Source organism: Peromyscus leucopus, chromosome 8b (genome assembly GCF_004664715.2).
Source record: "Peromyscus leucopus breed LL Stock chromosome 8b, UCI_PerLeu_2.1, whole genome shotgun sequence".
In the NCBI taxonomy this organism is placed as follows: Eukaryota; Metazoa; Chordata; class Mammalia; order Rodentia; family Cricetidae; genus Peromyscus; species Peromyscus leucopus.
In genome coordinates this window covers 50,238,063-50,248,922 of record NC_051086.1, presented here as the reverse complement: position 1 = coordinate 50,248,922, position 10,860 = coordinate 50,238,063, and positions in this window count along the sequence as shown.

The following is a 10,860-nucleotide window of genomic DNA, read 5'->3' as shown; positions in this document are numbered from 1 at the left end:
GCGTGTGGGAATGAAAAATTACTTGTTGATGTAAAATATCTAAATGTGGTCAATACTGTAAGGATAGGCCTGGGCTTAGACTGTAATCAGACCAGTGTGGCCTTTTGACATTTTGTGTGGGTTTGTTTTCCCACAAACACATGGGCAGAGACACAGAGAATTTTGTTTGGGTTTTCTCCTCTTTTCCTTTTCACTATGTGATGCCAAACTTATGTTTGGACTAGAGTGTCACTTTCCAACTTCCTATGTGTGGGAGACCAAAGCCCCATGAACTGGCTTAACTGAGACATTTTGACTCATGACAGTGGGAGCAGGCGGTTATGTAAGAGTCGAGGAGTGAGTTCAGCTGGTTAGGGGAAAGGATGGGGCCTGGCTGGAAAGTGCACTTTACTCCTTAGCCCCATCTGTACTCCAGACAGAATGTGCCCAAGGTCAATGTTCTCCCTTTGATGGCCGAGAGGGAGACTGGCTTTGAATCTCTAACAGCAGAAGAAACGGAAGTATTAACCCAATAGTCCCCACTTCTGCCTTGCAATACCAGAATACTTGCTACCTTCCTTCCTGGTGCCGATTGTCTAGCAGTGCGCGGAGCCTGGAGTCACACAGCTGAGCCTGTGTGCCTTTCTCCAGCAGCGGGACTTTCCAGCCTTGGGTTTCCCCAAACTGGCCCAGCTGGGATCCAGAACACAATGTTTAGGCTCAGCTTGAAGTGTACTATTTCTCTCTTTTTTTCTTTTTTTACGATTTCCCAGCTTAAGATGGCTTGAGCAACCTTCAGCCTTCTGTCATGTGACGTTACAAGCTTCTCTGCAAGACACTGTCTCCACAAGGCATTTTGACTCGTTTCTTTCTCCTTTACAGTCTCCGATTATGGAAGACTGAAATCAAAGTACAGAATTTCCCAGTCTCCTTTGCAATAGATGCAGTCCATGAAATTTGAATGAGGCCAATGAGAAAGAGGGGAAGCCTGTTAGGGGCTTCTAGGAAGACTTTTCTTTCTTGTGTAGAAGATGGGTTGAGATGCTGCCTGTGCTGGTAAATCTTAATTGTCAACTTGATGAGCTCAAGAATCACCTGGGAGATGAGCCTGTAGACGTGACTCTGAGATGTTGTCTTGATCGGGTCAATTGAGATGAGAAGACCTGCCCACTGTGGGTGGCATCATTCCCTTGGACAAGGTCCTGGACTGTATAAAAAGGAGAGTGAGTCAGCCAGTACAAACATTCATTGTTCCCCGTTTCCTTCCTGCAGAGATGCAATGTAATCCACTCCTTGAGTTCCTTTCCTTTCTTCTCACCAAACACCTCTTGGCTTGAGAGGTTTTGCTTGTTTGTTTTGTGGCGCTGGGCTCAAACCCAGGGCCTTGTGCGTGCCAGGCAGGTGCTCTACCACTAAGATACATCCTTGTTTTGCCTTGAGTGTCAATGTATGAAATTCCTTTAGAGGAAATCTTATTCTCATGGCCAAGTGCCTCTTGCCAGCAGTTGTATAAGTAGTAAATTGAAAATTACCTTCACCATTACCTGGAACCATCCCTAAAGCACGGCTTTCTTGCTGTCTTGTTTAGTGTTTATTTCCAAAGGCTATAACAGTGTTTAGAAGGTAGGAGTAGCTCATTCACTGTTTCTTGAAAGACTTAACAAGTCTTTGTGTTCAGGAGTTGTTAATCTGAAAGGCAGAAGCTTGGTGGATTGGGAGCAGGAGAACGTGACTATGATTATTACTCTTCTTCCCTTTAGTTCTTAGCCCTGCCATGTCAACACATAAATAACAATACTAAAAAAAGCACCAGTTTTTGGAGAATGATCTTGGAAAAGGTGGTAATTCCCTTGTGAATTTCCAGGCCTGGTTCTGATGAAAGGAAATGCAATTGGGCCTTGAAGTCGGTTCAGGAAGGGGAAAGGCTGGCTTATGGATATTTTGAGACACCTAAACAGCCCATGAAGTTACTTCTTTTATTCCATTTTAATAATACTTTAAGGAGCAGATATTGACTCTTGAACAGTTAGGCTCAAAGTTATCCCTTCCCCCTCCAGCCTCACCTCTGCCTCCTTCTCTGTACCTCAGCCACATGCCCCAAGTGCTCTGTACTGCTGCTTAGCCGGCAAGCTCCCACTCAACTCAAGACTGGGGTGGGGGGCTTCCCAACTCACTCCCCACAGGGACAGTTGCTTTGATCTCAGGGAGCCTCCAGTCCCTCATCCCAGCCTCTGCACAGCCGCTTGTCACACTGCCTCAAGTGCTGGGCTCTGTCCTTCCTGGGCTCTTGGTTAGCACAGGCTGGGGTTAGCACACAGATAATGATGGTGGTGGGAACTGATGTTTGCTGGGGCACCCCTCTTCCCACTTGGTTTTAGGTGCTTTCTAGTCCTCATCAATGTGCCTTTCCTACTCGCCCCAAGGCAGGTACTGGTGACCTCACACATGAGGATTTCACACACTCAGCAAGCCCTCACTGAGCTGCTTAGGGCTGTTACTATCTTAGGGCTGGCACTATCTTGGGGACAAGGGCTGTAGTATCCATCAGAGTCCTTGTTCTTGTAGAGTTGATGGTCTTGTCCCAAGGGGAGTGTCTCAGTATGTTTTCTTTGTCTAGTAACAAAACACTGCAGGTTGGATAAGTTGTAAAGAGAAGATATTTTGACTCGTAATCCTAGCGGCTGGGAAGAGCTCAGTGTCTGGTGAGGCACTGAGTTAGTCAGCTGCCTGTTACTGTGACAAAATGCCTGAGTTCACCAACTAAAGGGGAAAAGGCTTGCTTCAGCTCACGGTCTCAGAGGTTTCAGTCTATGGTTGCCTACAGGTGAAGTGGGTTAGTACATCATAGCAGGAGCATAGGGCAGAGGCCTGCACACCTCATGGTGACCAGAAAGCACAGGGATCAGAGCCTCAGGGCAGGCGGGCAGGCGGGCGGGCGGGCGGGCAGGTGGGCAGGCATATTCCTATGATCTTTCACCAGGCTTTGCTTCTAAACATTCCACCACTTTTCAAGAAGCATTGGGGCTGGTGCACAAGCATTTGTGGGGACACTCAAGATGCAAAGGACTCTAGGCCCTTAATGCACAGTAGAGCAGGGCATCAGGTTTCAGAGGAAGGGAGCAGCGAAGGAAGCCAAACTTGCTTTGTAAATGCTTAACAACTGTGGTGCTAACTAGGCCAAATTCCTTACAGACACACAAACACACACATAGACACACACACACACATACATATATAGACACACACTCACAGACATACACATACATAGACACATAAACACACACACACATAGAACATACACACACATAGAATACACACACATACATATACACATGCTCACAGAAGATACACACACACACACACACACACACACACACACACGCAGACAAACTACATCCAAACCACAGCAGAGGATAAAGTCGCCAGAGTAGACAGACTGATGGGTTAGTATGTGTGGACATTGGAATGGACAGAACTGATGTGTCTGAAAGGGACTTATCCTCATCTGTGGTCAGGAAGGGGATGCATCCTTGCATAGAGTGCCACCATTAAAACGAGCCAGGTGCAGATAAAAGCCTCATCTAAGGAAACTTCCCAGCACCCGCTGGGCAGAGATCAATCTTCACCTTGAAAAGAAAGCTTGAAGAGGGGAGAGCAAAGCAGAGAGAGCGACGGGGTGCTGAGATGCACGTGTCCCAGCAGCAGGGGAACAGAGGGGAGAGCTTGCAGAAAAGCCTTCCCACATTGTCAGTGCAGCCAGGAGCCAGCAGTCATGAAAGGGATTCTTACAAGTGGCTGGAAATAGCTGGCAATGATGGTACAGGCTTCCCCTGAAAAGCCTTTGTTGTGCTGGATAAGGAAAGCCATTGTGGTCTGCAGGAAATAAGGGGCTCTTGGGTGCATGTGTGATTGATGGGGGGGGGGAGCTAGGATCTGGGGTGGACACTTCTTATTCTATTCTGTCCTTGCATATGTGTCTGCCTGAGCCCAGAGCCTGCAAATGTACTCCTAGGGATCTCCATGGTGGAGCCAGGGTAGAGAGCCTCCAGAGGGCTGACTAGGCCTGCAGCACGGGATCTGACCTCATATGATCCCATGTAACCCATCATATCCACAGCTGGGCATGAACCAGATGGGGCAAAGCCCAGAGTGACTGCCTCTAAAGAGTCTACTCCTTGGGCCTCTGAATAAAAGAGCTAGGGATCTCTGGTTTCAGCTGCCCCAATGGGAGCCCCTTGGAAGTCCAAAGTTCTAGCCCCAATGAGTCCTAGAGCATGGTGAGGACCTTTGTCGGAGTTGGGGTTTTCTGCCTCCCTTCCCTCCCTGCTGTTAGACAGGGTTGTGAAACGCTCTGAAGCTTCATCCTGAGGGGCAAATCCAGGCTCTCATCCTTTCCACAGAATTGGCTTTGAGCAAATTCTAACCTGCTTCTGTATCTACAGAGTGGGCTCCATTATATCTACTGTGTAAGACTGTAGGTGGATAAGAAGTTTAGAACGAGATGAACATAGCAAGCACCCAGTAAACATGTCATAACACTTTGTTATTATTATCATTGTTTTATTATTATTATTAAAATGGGGTTTCACTTTGCAGCCTCTGGCTATCCTGAAATTCACTATATAGGACAGGCTGGCCTTGAACTCACGTAAGTCTGTATGCCTCTGCCTCCCAAGTGCTGAAATTAAAGGCATGTTGCTGCCATACTTGGCTACTATCATTAAGATTTAGTTTATTATCTCTCTCTCTCTCTGTATGCATGTGTATGTGAGTGCAGGTACCCTAAGAGACTAGAAAAAGGAGACAGATCCCCTAGAGCTGGAATTATAGATGGTTGTAAGCTGCCCAACCTGGGTGTTGGGAACTGAACTTGTGTCCTCTGCAACTTCAACAAGAGCTGAGTCACCTCTCCAGTCCCATTATTATTATCATTATTATCATCATCATTATGATTGCTACCCCTTGGGTTGTTTGACAAGGGAAAGGCAGAGCCATTTAGAATATATCATTTTGCTTATTCCTTAGTTCCAAAGGCAGCCAAAAATTTTCAGTGTAGGATAAAGTTTAGGGACAGCTTTAAACTGAAATCCTGGACCTCTTATGATCTTCCTCTGTTCTGTGTGGAGTTAAGGAAGCCTTCTGGCAGAGTAGGGTGATCTTGGGTCATAGTGACTAGGAGTCAATGTGGAAACAAACAAGCTCACTTCCACACACCTTTCCAGAAACTGTAATCCCTGAGTGGCATCAGTGAGGTGCTCTGGGTGTCCGATGACCTTCTCCCCACCCCCAAGTCCTTCCTCTTTCCTGGGGAGACACTGGAATGCTGGTGGAACTTCCCCTTCCCCCAACACCTGCTCCCCACTCTGTTTTTCTCTCTGGAATCTTCCAGAGCAGGCAGGAGTAAGGAGACGATTTAAAAACAGATTTTCGTAGCTTTTGTTCGATGCCAAGAGTTTGGTGAAGGGCATAGATGCTGAAGAGGAAAAACAAAGAGAAATATTCTGGGAATTTCCAGTTTGTTCTTGGCACCAAACGAGGATGGGAAGGCACTGAAAAGTTTCTCATACGGAATTTATTTCCATCTTGTTCACCCCGTCGGTGTCCATTCCTTCCTACTCACACCTCCCGAACTTTCTCCATGCGTGGGGCTAATGTGAACCTGAAAAGAACTCCAACTTATCCCAGCATGTTCCCCTTGGGTCCAGCTCAGAGGCGTCCGTCCTAATCTCTATGGAGAGGCCCCAGGGCGGGAGCGACTCCACTGCAGACATTGGCTGTGGACTGTTCTCACAGCTTTTCTCTGGAACTTTGGGGGTCTTGTGGTGTTATCACCACATGATGAGATCACCCCCAAGCAGGAGCTGTCATCTCAAGGGAACCAGATTGGTTCCTTTAAGCAAATAAAACTGCTTCAAACCACTTTGCAGAAACAGAGGGGACAGTGGCGCATTACGGCGCACCTCAGCCTTCCCTGATGGCCTCTCTGTTGGTTATTTGCAGCGCTCTTACCCTGCGAGGAAACGTCACAAAACACGACAGAATCCACTAACAAGAGTTTTATTAAGATAAGGGAGAGAGACAGGGGTGCACAGGCCTGTGGAAAAGACACCTGAGTAAAGATGGAGCCGGGAATCATGGCGCCGGCTTATAAAGGCCCATGTGGCTATTCCACACATGCACGTGGATCACATGATTGCGCTGTGTGCTTTACGCAACCACGCAAAGCCACGGGGTCCTGGTCACGTGAGACGTTTTGACCCGGAAATGACTAGGCGGAAGTGACTAGGTCCCGCCCGGCATGTGAATCCATATCACTCCCCATGTACACTTCTTGTACTGTACTGGGGTCCTTCCTCTGTGAAACCTAACACTCCTGTCAGCACCCCGAAGATTAACTTAGAGTCACTGGACCCCTTACCTGTTCTTTCTAGAGAATACATTTTTTTGGTTACATCTTTTTTTTTTTTTTTTTTTTTTTTTCTGCCTTTGAGTGTTCTTTAATTGATATATTGGGTTGGGTGGCTGAACCTAGTCCGTTAGGACCAGTGGAGCTGAGGCTATTGTCTTGAAACTTCAGAGACACCGGTGTTTCTGTGTGTGCATAAATGCTTATTGGAAGTCTGGAGTATTCATTGGCCTCACAAAGGTGTCCCTGACTCCCCAGAGTAAAAATGAGTAAAATGAACAAAATTAAAGGTCAAGAAAAGAGCTGTTTTGATTGAGAGGAGGTTTCACTCTGTAGTCTAGGCTGTCTTGGAACTTACTACATAGGCAGGCTGGCCTCGAACACACAGTGATCCTCCTGTTACAGTTTCTGGAATGCTGGGATTATAGGCATGAGCCACGATACCCAGTTTGAATGAGCATGATTGAGGGCATTCTATGTCAGGTGTTATTTTATATATATAAATATATATAATACATACATATGTATTTGTTATTGTTGCTTTGGTGTGGGGTAGTAGTTGAACTATACATTTTGGGTTTTGAGACAACATGTGTAGCCAGGCTGGCCTCCAATGCCCCTCTCGCTTTCAGCCTCCTGTATTGTAGTTTGCAACCACGCTTTACTGTACTGGGCTTGCTTGTTGAATTTTACCAAATAATATTTTCTTAAGTAGATTAAACTGGCTGACTGCCCAGCAAACCCAATGGATCAGCCTCACTCAGTTTCCCCAGCACCGGGATTACAAGCAAGTGCTGCCCCACCCAGTGTTTTATTTGTTTGCTTGTTTGTTTAAACGTGGGCTCTGGAACACAAACTCAAATTCTTCCACAGTATCAACTGAGATGTCTTCCCAGGCCCCACTAGTAAGTTTTCTAATGTTGAGTAAAACTTGAAATCCTGAAATTTACTCAGTCTACCTCAGGGTGTATTATCTTCTAAAATGGTCCTGGATTGTACTGGCCTGCATGCTTTCCAGAATTCCGTTTTGTCTGAGCTCATGATTGAGGCAGGCCTGTAACTTTTGTTGTGACATCAGGATGGTACTGGCCTCATGAAATGACCCTGCTTGTCACTGTTGCTCTCTGAAAACACTCGACTAAGACTAGAATTATTTTTTTTTCCTTAATTGCTTGCCTCTCACAGGTGTCTGAAGCTACAAGATACGACAATTCTAATTTGAACCTCTCAAGGTGTCTGACACCATTTTTTTCTAGCACCCCAAGTGTCCCTTCATGGTAACCTTAGCGATTACCTGCTGAGCAGAGCATGTGCCTAGATGTTCATCTCTGGGTTCCATAATGCCAGGGTAATGGGGAAACATGTTGTTTCTTAGACCAGTGGAGAGCTTGTTTTCGTAAGCTTGTAGTATGTGGGATGGAGGGCATACCTCTCTCTATGTGCTTGTCGAGGAGTGAGAGGTTTGAGATTGTTTAGGAAGCCAAGGGCTTGAGTCTCCACAACTCAGCGTAGCAGCTAAATTCATATCAATCACAGAACTATTAACTGAAGCCTTGAAGAACCATGTCAGCATCATGTTCTGACAAAAGCTTCCTGTTATGTGGCTAAGGAACTTCCTCCATTTCCCTCTCAGCTCTTTAGTCTTGACATCCTCAGCCCCTTCAGTGATATGGAAACCTCCTTGGCCATCTGTTTCAAAGAATGGGGTGGGGTTGGGGTTGGGGGTTAGGGGTTGGGGTTGATACTTCCCCTAGCACTTGGCCAAGAAAGGAAGGGAGAAAAGGTTTCCTGTTCTCTTTCCTGAACTGCACCCTGGGAAGCTTCCCTCACTGGAGGCAGGTTGAACTGATGCTAGAGGAGTAGTATTGGAAGGAGGCATCTGCCCTGTGTCCCAAGGTTCTGCTCACAGCAGGCTTCCTCAATGTCCTGTTGAGAGACATTGAAGACACTATGGTCCTATGGTTTATCTGTGTCTTAAATGTTGGTATTTACTTCAGTAGGAAACGAAACAGAAATTTAAAAAAAAAAAATAATTCATTTGAAATAGGATCTATTTGACCAGATATGGTAGCATACATATGGGATTCGATTTCTGGTTGAGACCCTTGGTTCTCCCCATGTGGTCCCTGTACCAGTAATGTCAGCATTGCCTGAAGAGGAAGTCTGTTAGAAATCTAAGTTCTTCTCAGGTCCCAACTCAGAACTAGAGACTCAAACACTGTGTGCGACAGTCTGGGCTTTAGCCAGCTCTCTTTTGGATTCTAAGACACGCTGGACATTGAGAGCCACTGATTTGATGAACTCAGATGTCTGCAGTGATGGATTTTTCTCCCCTGAGTCTGAGCGAGTCTACAAGGGATAGCCTAGCCTGTGTCTAATCCTGTAGTACTAGAAATGTATTCCACTCAATGGATAGGCCTCCTGACCATGGCATTGATGCCACAGCAAAGTCAAGTTGTTTTAAAAAACCTCCAAACACTCAGTTTCTGTTCATGTCTTGTAGAAGAACATTACTGAACAGACCATAACTTTAATGAAAGTGCTCCAGATCTGTGCCTCTTACATCTGATATATCCACAAATCACCTGGGAATTTGGTGATGGTGTACCCTGGCACTCACTACATCTTGGAAGGGCCTGTGATTCTGTGTTTCTAAACATCCACAGATAGTGATGCTGGACCATGGACCACACCAGACTCTAGACTAGAGCCATGTGCAATACTTCCATTCCTCATGAGCATCTGTGTCAAGATGTGAAGCTCTTATCACCTCCCATTTCCCAGGCTTCATCTTGAAGCCTGACAGGACTGGTTCCCTCAACTGTTCTTCATGCATGGTTTCTACATCCCTGACCCCAATTCAGGCTGCCCTGTATGGATGCCAGGCAATCTCCACCCTTGGGCTGATAGCCTCTCCTCTACCACATTCTTTTCCCCACCTCCCTCTGGCACAGCAGACATTTCCTTTCGCGTTTCCTGAGATGGCTCCAGCTGTGGGGTGTGAGTATTCTCATATTGGTGATTTTGGGAAGCCCGTGAGGCTGGAAGAAGGAAACCACCCCTGGGCTGGATGGTGCAATGTCTACCTGCTTAACTTGGACATCTGCCCTGCTGGATTTCTTGCTCCCTCTACCCTCTTGGAGGTGCCTTCCTGTTTTACCCCATCCAGAGTCCCCTTCACTTAACACTGCCAACCTGAACTTTCCTTTCTCTGTTCATCCTTAGACACTCTGTAGAACATGAGTATGAAGGGTAATAAGTTTTCTGTACCCCAATAATAGGTTTCTCTGCTGACACAGTAAGACAGATCAAGGTGAAGTGAAAAAGTATAACAACAGGTTTATTTGAGCAAAGCAACTCCTGGGTGGGTTCTCCAGTCCCAGAGATCAAAGTCAGAGAAGCTGCACGCCCAAATTCAAGCAGGGAGATTATATAGGCTGTAGGCAAAGGGTGATGATGCGTCTGCCACAAGCCAGATTTGTGCCCAAGTATGGGTCAAAAGCTGAAATGCTTAGACAAAGACTTGGACTGCTGGGAGCAACGGGGGAGGAAGCTGCAACAGTCACCAGAAGTGGGGACCTGGGTTTTTTTGGGGGGCACCTTTTCTTTGTTGGAGATTCTTGAGAGGGCGGGGTTTAGAGAGAGCGAGACAGGAATGGGGCTTTCTGGATCATGCAGAGGCAAGTTGGATGTTCCAACTGAACAAAGGAGGGAGCGGCGAGATGGAACCTTCCTTTGTAGAAGGTCATGATGAAATAGCTGTTGTGACCCTGCAACTCTCTGTGATCCCTTCCTCAAGGGTCCCTCTGACAGCTAAACTCTTCTTAACCTCTCAGGACTGCCCATGGCTAGTCCTCCTCCAAAGGCAGCCTTGAGCCAAAGCCTCGTTTCCAGAAGTTCTACGGAAGTGCAGAGGGATTGAGGCAGCCTTTCCTGAACATTTTAACAAGGTTCTTCTATCAAATTAGTGAATCATTTGCTGAGCCCCAAGGACTGAATCCCCCAGGCAGCCAGCTTATAAATGCTATTCACACCACTGCAAAGAAATGAAGATTCATGTACAATAGAAATCCTATTACTCCCCTGAAGGTGGGCTTTTCTGACAAAGCTGTGTGTTTTCATATGAGGAAGACTTGTATGTACGTATTACAGTGGACTTCTTTTTAGCATCTATTAGTGTAAGCACTAAGATGTACATATTGATGTAGTTGGATGCCGTTTGTGCTTTTGCCTTTTAAAATATACATAGTCCCGGAGTAGCATTGTGGCGGCAAGCCCGGGTTCCGACACACACTGTGTGACACTGACAGATCTCTTAAACTGTCTGGGCTACATCTGTCAAATAAAGTAAGAGCCTCCAGCACAGGGCTGGAGTGAGAAATGAGATGATCTGCGGAAAACCCTTGAAACAGCACCGGGCATGTAATGTGCCGCCAGTTCAGTCTGGCTGCAACCACTATACTTATTACCATATC